At 48.2% G+C, this 12064-nt stretch overlaps 1 protein-coding gene across 7 annotated transcripts in view; it reads left to right on the top strand.

The window, feature by feature from the left end:
* The first annotated feature begins 640 nt into the window (after window positions 1-640).
* TBL1X (transducin beta like 1 X-linked) overlaps window positions 641-12064 on the top strand; it is a 199560-nt gene continuing 188136 nt past the window's right edge. For 2 of the 7 annotated variants that reach the window (XM_083825243.1, XM_083825245.1), the window contains exon 1: window positions 1089-1587. The gene's annotated coding sequence lies outside the window, so the exon portion shown is untranslated. Of the gene's footprint in view, window positions 1588-12064 lie in introns of all 7 variants that reach the window. The other 5 variants (XM_083825239.1, XM_083825241.1, XM_083825244.1 and 2 more) reach the window with 5 other exon arrangements.

Raw genomic sequence — 12064 nt, 5'->3', positions numbered from 1 at the left:
GCTGGCAGCAGGGCACACCCCGGGGGCAGCGGGCCCCGAGCACGGCCCGGGCCCAGGGGCACCCCCGCGGCCCTCAGGGACCGTTGGGGGTGCGCAGCTACTCGGCGCCGGGCGGTAGCGGCGCGGCGGTGACGTCAGCGTGTTGTTGGGTCTCGGCGCGGGGTGGCCGGGCAGGCCGAAGGGAGCCCACGTGACCCGCCCGGCGGAAAGGAGCCGGCGGGGCGGGGGGGGGAGGGGAGGGGGGGGAGGGGGCAGCGGGCAGGGCCGTGCCCGAGCCCGGCCGCGTGCACGTCAGTACATACATACATACACACATACATAAATAAATATCCGCATTATGTACACATACACATATAGGTGCGTGTGTGTGCGTACGTGTGGACGCGGAGGCCGGGCCGGCCCCGCCGCTAACGGCCGCCGGCGGGCGGTTGGCGGTTAACGGGCGGCCGGTGTGTGTGTGTGTGAGGGGGGGAGGGGAGCCGGGTGGGGGAGGGGGCAGCCCGTTTAACTTAATTTAATTTAATTAATTCAATGTAATTAATTAATTTATTTCTGGTCGGGGGGCGGCAGCGGTCCCCTGAGCGCCCCCCCCCCCCGCCGGGCGGGGTATCCCCGCTGCCTGCCGGCGGGGACACGCGGACACGGTGTGCGGGGGGCGGCTGCTGCCGGCGGGGTCTGCCCGCTGCCCGCTGCCCCCGCCGGGCTCCGCCGCCGCCCCGCGCCCCGCCGGCCGCCGTTCCGCCCCCAAACTTTCCTCGCTCCCCTGCCCGCCCGCCGGGACTTCCTCGTGTGCCGGCCGTGTGCGCCGGGGCGGGGGGGAGGAGGAGGAGGAGGAGGAGGAGGAGGAGGAGGAGGCGGCGGCGGCGGCGGAGGGGGGGCAGCAGCCTCCCGGCAGGCCGGCCGGGACCCGGGAGTTGCACCATGCGCGGCAAGTGAGGGCAGCCGCCGCCCGCCCCCGGCACGCTGCCCCCGGCAGCCCTGCCCGCAGCGCCAGGTGAGTCCGCGAGGCGGGTCGGGCCCCGCGCGCCGCGCCCCCACCCCCTCCCTTTATTATTTATACACGTTTTGGCACGCCGAGGAGGTGACAAATGCCCTCCTCCTCCTCCTCCTCCTCTCCTCCCCGGGGCCCGCCGCGCCCCTCGGCCGTGCGGCGGCTCCGCGCCCCCCGCAGCCCCAGCCAACTTTGGGGACCCGGCCGCGCGGCGCGCTCCTAATTCGTTTCGTTTCTTTATTTTTATTGCGGCAAAACGTGCGAGCGTGGGGAGTGCCTCCTGCCAGGCGGGGGCTGCGGTGCGGCTCAGCCTGCCCCCCTCCCCCCCAACCCCCCCCCCCCTCCCCCCGCCGCCCAGACCCCGGCCCCGGCCGTGCGTTCACCCCCTCGCCCACCCCTCCCCGGTACGGCCCGGCCCGGCCCGGCCGGGGGGAAGAAAGGCGAAGCGCCGAAAGGGAGGAAAAACGCGAGGCTGCTCGCCGCCGAGCGTGGAGTTAGCAGAGCCCGCGTGGGGGAGGGGAGCCCATTCATCGCCAGGGCTCGGATCAGCGGCAGGCAGCGCAGCCCGGCTCCGGCGACGCGAAGTTTACTTCCAAGTAGGTAAACGAGCGGCACCCCCCCCCCTCCCCCGGGCCGGGGCTCCTGCCGCCGACGGCCCCCCCCGGGAGGGCTGCGGGGGGACCGGGGGGCAGCGCTGGGCGGAGCGGGGGCGCGGACCCGGACCTGTTGCGCGGCGCGCCAAGTGCACGGCCGAGGGGGAGAGGGGGGCTCGGGGCCGGGAGAGGGGAGCCGGGGGGGGGCCCCCCTCCGCCCTGCCCCGCCGGGGTAGCCCCGCGGCCGGCCTGCTGCCTCGGTGCTGCGCGGGGGCGGTGACCCCTGACCCGTTTAATCGCACGTTCCCGCATAGACGGCCTGCCCGGCGCTGGGGGGGGGGGGGGGAAACACACACAACGAGACACCAAACACACAGCGACGACAAAGCCACACCCCAAAAGTTAGGCTCGGTTATGAATTTCTCGAGGCGGGCGTCCGGCTGCCCTCGCGCCCTCGCCGTAACGTGCCTCCCGCGCTGCGCCACGAGGGCCCGGGGCTGTGGGAGTGCGAGGCTGGGGGCGAGCGGCCGCTCCGGTGCGCCTCAGGGCGTGTGGCACGGCAAGGGAGAGTCCCCGGGTGGTGTGCAGGGAGCCCGGCTGCTCTGGTGGAAGGAGCACCTCGCCAGGGAGAAGTGAAGTGAAACGGGAGCGCCAGGTTAAAATCTGGGGTCTGACGTTGTAGGCTGGTGGTATGGAAATAAATGTATTGTGCCGGAGGGGACTCCGACTGTAGGTAACAAATACAGGGTCTTTGCTGGTGACTGATGTGCCGCATGTTTCTTCCTTAGCGGTCCTCTAACAGGGCTTGGCTGTGTGGCGAGTACAGGATTCAGCGTAATACACCTTGCTCACCGTGTGGCTGCACGTGCTGGGCTCGGGCCTCCCGCTGTCCCGCGGTTAGCGTACCGTCCGACACGCAGGCACCCGGCGGGGTTTGGAGTGAATGCGTTCCTCCTGCCATAGCTGGTACGGTTGGCAACAGAGTGGGGTTGTCTTGGTGTGCTTTGGCGGTGTTTGTTTATGTTTTTAACAATTACAGACCATAATTGCAACGCCTCAACGACAGTAGTAGTAAAGGAGGGAAGCTTTCCCACAGAAGGTTTGGGGAGGGGGTGGGAGGATAAAAAGGAGCACTAGAGGAGGAGGATGCTCTCACCTTAAAAGTGCATTAAGCCTTTCTTGGGCTACATGCAACAACAGTAAAACAGTATGGATTTGAGCAGAACTACTGTTATTGTCCCTGTTTAACATCTTCAGTGACCTAGGGAACAACCAAGGTTGGTTTTTCACCCGTCAGCATCTGTTTTGGAAGGGAAAGGTGTTAAGAACTTTGTGTGCATGTGAACACTGGCAACTACACAACTATCCAAGTCTCATAGGATGCTCCCTCCTTCCCCCCGCAAATAAGTTGTACCTGGATACATCCTTTGCCCTCCCGCTCCTGATGAAGTAAGACAACTTCGATGTCCGATGCCTGTCATAGCACAGGCAGTGAATTGCGTGCACTGCTCACTGTTACGGTCAGTGAATTACGCCCCTTGTTCTTTTCAGCAGGTGGTGAGTATCCTCCGTGCTCAACGGGAAGAGTATCAAAGAGCAAAAGTAAATTAAATTATTGCTAGAGATGGGATCGTGTCTGCACTTAAAATCATAAGGCTTCTGCTCTGCCAGTTTTCCCAGTGTGGGCCCTCGCGTTTCCTTGCGGATAGGCCTTTCCCATTCCCACGGCAGCAGGGCTGGAAGTGGACCTGTTGGCCACTTGGCAAACGTGATGTGCCAGCCCCCCGGGAGAGCTCGCCAACTGAGTGAGACCCCTCCAGTAGCAGCAGTTATGAAAGGCCTCCGTCCTTGAGCACGGAAGGTATCGATGAGAACATCCTCGAGTGCGGACGGGCTGTCGTTTGTTGGTAGGTGCTACAAGCCTGTCGTGAGATGCGCTCAGGACTTGGTGATATTCTGAGCTGGGTTCGTCTCGGAGATCAGGCTGGGAAACCTGTCCCAGGGCTATAGCTGGCGTGCTTCGGTGTCTTCTTGCTGTTTTCTGTTGACAGCTTTTAAAGTTCAGTGCTAGAATTTGTGCTGTAGTTTGTTCTGAACTGATGTTGTTTATATTTTAGTAGTGCCAAGGGGCCCCCATTCAAGTCAGGGCCGTGCTGGGAATATCCTAGATGACAGTTGTTATGTTGGAAAGGTTGTAATTGGAGTAAGTGAGAGAGACAGAAAACCGGGAAGGTAAATGGTGGAAAAAACTGGCTCAGGGGAACAGCAGCTGATCGTGGTGCCGTATCTGCTGGACAACAGCCTAGGACCTCGTCTGGAAGGAGAGAGGAGAGTTGTTTGCACGTGGAGGCGAAGAATCAGACTGCTCCGTGCAGCCGGGCTGCGGCCACCTCTCACCTTTGCAACACGCGGGCCTGACCCTGCAGTCCCTTCACCGCTACTCTTTGGGTTCGTAGTATTAGTTCAGGTTATGTGCACCAGCCTGCCTGTAAAACCAGCAAGGTTTTGTAACTCTTGAGGGCAGATTCTTTTTCATAATCTTCATTATGAGGCAAGATGGAAGTAATTTTGTAAACTCCTTTTCAGCTGCTAAATTAAACTCCATTCCCTCTTTCCCTCCCTCCTCTTGCCTATTTTTAGTTAGGAGGAAATAGCTGACCTCTTTACAGCAAGAACCCAGACCCCCTGGGTGCCATTTATAGGTTTCTACCAAATGGCCTACTTGGACAAGTTGGTAGAAATTAAACAAAAACATTGGAACTGCAGCTCCACATAGGAATAGCAGCCTTCCTTAAACATGAAACCTGTCATTTTAACAATAGTGAAACAAATGTCCAAAGGTGAGAAACAGGTTTTAGGTTATTTTTCTTTTCTTTGTTAGACAGGGAATATTTTATTCATTTATTTGTTTATTTTTGTGGCAGTCTGGCCATCAATACTGTGGAATTTCATTTAAGAATGACTGATTGTATTTTGTTTGAAAAACAACACAAGAAGCCTCCCCCAGTTAGGACTGGGTAAAAGCTAGGTGGAATCAGAGAAGGATGTTTGATTTCGTAAGGAAAGGTCATCCTTTCTTACCAGTTTTCTTCTTGTATAGGCATCTTATCCTACACAGAGAATAATAAATTATGGCTACTAATATTTATTAATTACATAGAAATACGTAAAATATATTCTGCAAGCTTGACTGAACGCACGTTGAACTGTGGTTATACGACTTTTTGACTGTTAAGGGGCACGGGCATTTTGCACTGCTGTTCTTGTGCGTGTTTGTGTTTTGTTGAAGTGGTATCGATGACTTCAAGCATTGTGCTCCAGCAGGAAGTGACGGATTTCTTCACTTGTTGCTTAAGGAGAAAAGAGTATATGGTTGTGTGTGCAGCCCGTGTGTGACCTCGATAATGCCTTGTCCAGCTCCCAGCCACCAAACCCTTTTTTATGTTTGGTTACTGCTATGGCTGCGGTAGGAAGAGAGGCTTGGGCTTAGGCACAGCTGGTGGTTTGACTTCCATTTTTATCATTTTGTTGACTTTATACAGTAAAAGGGGCATCACAGTGTTTAACCCCATTTCTTGACTATCTCTGTTTGCCGTATAGGTGATCAATACGTGTCTGCTTGTCCTATTTAAATTGGAGAGCGTGCAGAGATTCATTAATTTGTGTAAAGTTAGTGTAGAATTTTATGCCCCAAACCCTACGGTAGCAGCGCAGTGTAAAATCACGCCGGTAGTACCGTAGTGTGAAGAAGCAATTATTTCAATTCTTAAGTGCATTGCATAGATACACTTCGGCTTGGGTGTTGAGTCTTAGTCAGTTGTTACGAGAAGTTACTCAGCACGCTGAGTACGTGGACAAAACTGCGCCTCTTGATCCTGAGGCGGTAAGACTTGTGGCTGCTTCTGAGCAAACGGGTAGCGCTAATAATGCACAGTAATTATGTATGTATGCTTATCACAATACCTTTGTCTAATTAAGTGCAGAGTTTTATTGACTGCCATTGGAGGGTGAAACGAGGCTTTTTAAAAAGCAATATTCTCTGCTGATAGTAGCAGTTAGTCTGTATGTCAGTCTGCTGCCATTCAAAACACGGCTGCATTTACTTGACCTAAATTTCATTTGATCCCCTAATTCTTGGTTACCATTAAACTTCTTACTGTTACGTACCGGGTTCAGAATGTGTCTTATCACATGAAACCATAATTTTCTTAGGTGGAAAGATGTGGTAACATCAAATGCGATTTTACTTTATTTTTTTTCCTACTGTAACACAACTTTTCCATACCTACAATAAATTATTGATACAGCAAAGAAGCAACTTTTTTTCCCTTAGGCATTAAAATACTTGGAAAATATCCTTTGACATTGTCTTTGTGAAAACAAAGAGGATTTTCTTCTGGTGGATAGATTCCCTTTGTCGTTCTGCAGAATAATGCGTTTGTTGTGCTTCTTTTTGAAGGCAGCAAACTGCACTGGGCATGCAACTCTGGCTTCTGGGGCACTTTGCTGTGCAGCACCGTTGGCTCCTCATTAATCCTGTACCGCTGAGCACAGGCTGCAGGGTGTGCTCCCCAGTTCAAGAGTGAAGCCAGCTACTTACGACTGATATTTTTGAGCAGAAAAACCACGTGCTATAGGAGCGCTAGTGGAAGGATGCTGTTGCGTTATGATTTACGTGGATACAGCTGCTAGTGTGTGTTTCATGCTTTAAAGTGTCCGCTGACGAGCCTCTGCTGATTTGACCATGGTCCAGTAGTCAACAGCAAAATCACTGGGAAGAAGTTCTTCCAAAAGAACTGGCCTTCACGCTGCGTGGTTGGCAGATGTTAAGTCAAAGAATGGAGCTTTTGCAAATCCGTACGTGTTGGTAACTTGCACTTAGGAATTGCTACGGCCATCTGATAGTTTTGGTGTTGTTCAGCAGCTACAGGTCGCTTGTTGTCTCCAGCCCAGTCGCTGCTGGCAGGGCACGAGTGCGTCCAGAGACCCGTTAGGGTTCAGGCTTGTGTTAGCGCACAGTCTCAGCTGGGATTGTTAACCGGTTTCACAAATACTAATTGTTTAACATGAACTGAACTAATTGTCCTCTCTGCGTGTGCGTGCTTACATACCCACAGCCTTAAGGTAGTCAAAAAACCCCAGCTTTAGAGAAAAAAGGAACCGTCCTGAGGCTGAAGAAGCGTGCTGTGGTGCGATGGTTGTGCTCTCAGGCCCTTAACCAGGGTGTGCTCTGGCCTCAAGGCCCAGCAGCAGCGCCTGGGGCGGTGCGGAGGCAGTGAAATGAGTGCGGGACGGGGCCAGGCTGGCCATCAGGCCTGCGGAGAAGGTGGGTGCGAGGCACGGCGGCGTGCTGTGCTCGACGTGCCCGCTGGAAGGCAGCCAGCCTGGGCACGGCCGCTGTGCTCCTGCGCCCACGGAGCCAGGGCAGGCGGGGAGGCCGCGGCTGGGGTGCCATCACGGTCATCATCTCCTCATTTCTTCCTCCTTGTTTTATTTATTTATTTGTTTTAAGCCACTATTTGGTTTTTGGCTGCTCTTAGAAGTAAAGTACAAACCCTGATCTCAACAGAGATGGAGGCAAAACTCCCCTCTTTCCTAGCATTCCTCGCAGATAGGGCTGAGCTTTGCTGACGGGGTAGGACAGGGAATCCTAGCACAGGCGGTGCCTATTCATATGGTGGGGATTAGTTTCCAAGGATATATCTATCTGGTGCTTTTTACAGTTACAAAACAAACTTAACTCTTCTGGTACCCCTTTACATGCACGTAGGAATTAGACCTCTAGGAAAGCAATGTGATTGTAGACTTGATTGGAGCACACCAAATCTCTTCGATTTTTTTTCAGAAGGTATTGGCAATCGTATGTGCACAACTCTCTTTCGTTTTGGCTTAACTTTTTTTACTTTTTGGATTGAATTTTGTTGTCCTTTTCGATCGTTTTAAAGAGCTTCTATAGTTCTGTGTAGTTAATATAGTTTACTTCATTTATTTTTACTTTTAAAATAATGTAACCTGGAAGGCACAGATAAAAGGCAGGCATGGGAATTATTCTAATGAGGAGCATATCTTCTTTCCTATCCATCCAGTTCTCAGAAATGAAAGAAAAGAACAGGAGCAGGTGAATTTTTAATAATGTTGCATGGTGTTCACAGGACACACATTTTGTCATTCTGTGTGAAAGGTATTGAAGGTCTCTTTAATTTCATTTTGATTAGTACTTCCTATTTTGGACTGCTGGTATTATGTAACTCATTAAGAATTTGTGGGAATCTGTTTTTATATTAAAAAAAAGCAAACCCTAGGCTCTGATGCTTCTGCTTGTATCAATAAGCGTCTTAAATAACCAGTTAATTTAAATGAGCCAATTAATTTGAAAGCAGAGCATGACAGTGTATCATAAAAATTCATCCAGCTTCATTCTCACAGGATTTTATGTGCTTAGAAAAAAAAATAAGGCGAGCTGAAAAAGATGGCCCTAAATACAATACTGGAGAAGAAGAAAATAGTGAATCTGAGCTCTGTATAATGCGTAGACTGGAACATTCATGTAATGATTACTTTTGCTGCTGATGAACCAAGTCAGCTTGTCTAGGGGACCGCTTCATGTATTTGCTACGTAGTCTGGTAGTGCTGGGTAGAGGTTAGGTAAAAAATAGGATGCAGTTTAGGCCATGACGGGCAGTTTACAAGGAAGGAGGAAGAAGAGTGGGAGGAGGTTACCTCAAAAGCCAGGCTCCACTGGTTTTAACTTGCTGACTGTCAAGCAGCCAACAAAAAATTTTTAGGAATGTTTTGAACTGTATTTTTTTTCTTGGCTAAGATGACACATCCTCAGAACACTTATTCCAGTGCATTTCTTCAGTGTTATGATGGTAGCATATAAACTATGTGGGTATTTTCTAACATGTCGATGTTATTTTGTGGTTACAGCACTGGCTTTTTGTGTCCGTTTTTTCTTTGTTTTTTAACGCTTTATGTGTATATATGCATATGTGATCACTGCTGTGTATATATACACATTTTTTTCATTTAAATTTTGCTTAGAGTAAGCAGTATATTGTTCATGGTGTCTATGACATTACCAGCAGCATATATTTTGGGTTAAAAAAAAGAAACTTGACACCTGGAAGGGTTCTGTGTTCTCTCATGTCTACGTGTTTAATGCCATTATACACCGTCAGCTTGATCATACTCAGTGAATGGTGGCTTTGTAGATAAGCTGTGTTGTGCCTAGCAGGTGTATATGTACATGTATATGTACACCTGCTGTACGTCATATGGCATGAAATAAATTAATTTTTCGTATTAAAAAAATGTAGCATGTCTTCTGTACTGTACATATTTTAAAATACATACTTTTGTAGTTGCTTACTACTATCTTCGTTTCACCATTGGATTATTTGGAAGTACGACATTATTCCTTGATTTATTTTATTTTTTTGTAAATTGGGATATGTATCTATTAAAAGAAAAATATGTTACTTAATATCTTTACAAGACAATTGATAGGGCACTCCTTTCTGCAGTTAGATAATTTCAGTGGAATGCGATGATTTATCTGCCTGACATCGTACAGAACTACTATGAAGATTCTATCCATGTTTTCTTAGAAATTTTAAAGATAAAAACACACTGACAATTTATTTTACAACTAGGTTATTAAGAAGTGTGAATGTCAAGTTCTGCTTACTATAGTACAATCTTACTTTCCATCAAATTATAAATAAATTAGGATAGCAAAGTATCAAAAGGAAATTATGAAAAGTTTTCTTTCTTTAGTTGAGTTCAGGGTTAGAAGTAATGATTGCTTTAATTTGTTAATCTGTAAATTATCTTCTTGGCTAGCAGAGTTGAGTTTAGGGTATTAGACTGCTGCTGAACAAACCTCTGTTGACTTTTTTCAACCTTTTTGTAACAGCTTTTAAACTTTTAAAACTTTTTTTAAACTTTTTTTCTCTTTTGTTCTTTTTTTCTCCTCTGCTAAAGACTATTGGAGTTTCCAGTGGTGTTTAAGAGATTTCATTTCACTGGAGGCTTTTAATGTTTCACAGTTTTTCTTTCTGTTAGCTCCACAATGCATGGGTATTGCCAGCAAGGAGGACCACATTGATTATACATTTGTGTTCCGAGCATGCAACAAATCCAGTTATAGATACGGCCCGAAACTGCAAAAACTTCCTTGGCAACGTGCAGAAGACTTTTAGGATCAAGCCTTACGTGATGACAGTACAGATTCTTGACTGATTAAGTCAAGGTATTTCAGTCTCTTTTAACGTGCCTAACTAATGGTGTGCGTGATTTTAGCTTTCGTACTGAAAGTCAGCATTCTGGTAATGAAATAGACAATGCAGTGTCCCTTCCTGCTCTTGTAGCCTATGTAACTAGTCTTTTTCATAGACTATAACTTCTGTTATCTATTTTGAATACCATTCTTATCTGAGTCCTCACTGTGTTCTTTGAAGTTTGTGTGGCTAACAAACATGAAGTCCAGATTCGGAGCCCAGTTTCTTTAAAACAGTCAACAGAGCTTTTGCACATCTCAGCATTTTCATAGGCGTAGTATTTTGCAGTAGAAAGTGTGAAACTTAGCAGCTTTGAGGTTCCAAGTACGTATTTTGGAAAATGTCCAACTTCGGTCAGTGATTAGAGCCCGTGGCTTTTCTCAGACAAGTGCCCGTAGTTTTTCAGGGCAGCCCACATCAAAAGGTCTCAGAAACTAGCGGCAGCCACCCATCAAGCACCTTGCGAGCCGTGGCAGGATGCTCTTGTTGTTGTCCATCCGTATCGTGTGCAGTCTCAACGCTCTTCTGCCGGCCGTGACCTGTTAAAACAGAAGCCCACCACACAGCCCAGCACCTGATGCACGTCTTTGCCTAAGTGTTACCTGCATCATACCCTCTGGGAGGACCCCAAGCCAGGCTTCCCCTCTGGCAGTAGGGCTCCCTGCATCTTTTGCATCTGCTCGGAAACAGAAGCGGTGCCTTCTGTCACCTGTGCTGCTGCCAGTCTCAGCAGCCTGGCTCTCACGGCTCTGTGCAGACTGCAGCCTGAGACGCACTGCAGCCCACTCGCCCAGGCCATCACAGCAAAGCCTTCCTGGGCTCCCAGTCCTGCCCATGGCTTGGGCAGCACCAGCCGGGCTGTGCTTGAAGGCAGAAACCTGACAGCACACAGCACCGTGCTTTGTCTGTCATGGGAGGTGGTGGCCGTAGAAATAAACGTGAAGGATTCGCTGCTCCTAAGTGAAGGCAAAAAAAAAAAAAAAGCCTAGAATGAGTATGGCAGTGTGTTGGCAATGTGGTGTGTGTGGGTTTTTTTTACTTACTGGTTTGCTCCGGGGTAGCTGCTCTATGTATGTCGACAATGGAAAACTGGGTGGAAAGAGCATTATATTCTCTAGTTTTAGAAGTAAATTTTCTGACTTAGACATTTTTGATGACTTGGGCATTCTACAAATAGTTCTTTTTTACATAAATATATAATTGTTTGCGCGTTAAGGATTGTCTTAATTGTTCTTTTTGTCTTTGGAAATACATATGGTTGCTTCTCTGGTGTCTCAAGCAGAGAGAATGTCTTGCCAGCCTATTTAACGTGCTAACGTATGTGAGAAAGCATGCCCTGTGGCCTGAAACATCATTTATGTATTTGCCAGTTGCCACAGTCTTTTAATTTGTTTGTATGCATTGCATTTGGTTAGGTTGAATTTATTATTGATTTCAACAGTTTGCAAATATTATACTGACAGACCGTTTGCTTCTGTCTCCTTTGAGCCAGCATTTCACCCTCATTAGTCTATGGATGTGTTCTTTTGAATGTTAGCCAAATGCCTTCATACAAATGGCAAAGTTAGAGAGCTGTTTGACCTATTACTGGTAAACAACATTGTCAAACTGTATTTCAGTGTTATACTCTACACCATGCTATCTATAAATAGGTGTATATTATTTTTCCCAAGTTTTCCCTTTTCATTTTCTCCAGTTTTCTGAGCTCCCCATCGTATGCAGCCATTTGCTCAGATGTTATAGTTGCCTTTTTGTATTTTTGTGCATTCTTGGTTAGTTTTTGAAGACTAAAGCTACTAGGTAAATAACAGCAGTAATATTTATCAGTTCTCTAAATCTGTAGTTTCAAACCACAGCTTACAAGCTGCTAGGGGACACAGACTTTTTTTTAAGAGATCTGTGGGGGAAAAAAAGGAAGTCTATTGTCCTTCCGTTCAAATTCACTATTCAAGGTATCTTTACAGGTCCGCAAATTTTAAGAGATTAAAAACCACTGATTTAATTATATTGTAAACTTCTTAAGGATGTGATGATATCTTATTTTTATGACTTACTATTTTGTGGGTGTATATATCATTACACAAGTAATAACCTTTGTTTTTGCAGATGGTAATTTATACCAACGTTAATTTTGGTGTCAGTTTTGTTACATCGTGTAGATTTTTTTTTGAAAATAACCCTTCTATTTTGTAGGGCTG

Source organism: Anser anser (assembly GCF_964211835.1).
Source record: "Anser anser genome assembly, chromosome: 1".
Lineage (NCBI taxonomy): Eukaryota > Metazoa > Chordata > Aves > Anseriformes > Anatidae > Anser > Anser anser.
Note: the sequence above shows the minus strand (reverse complement) of the source record. Positions and strands in the feature narration are given on the sequence as shown.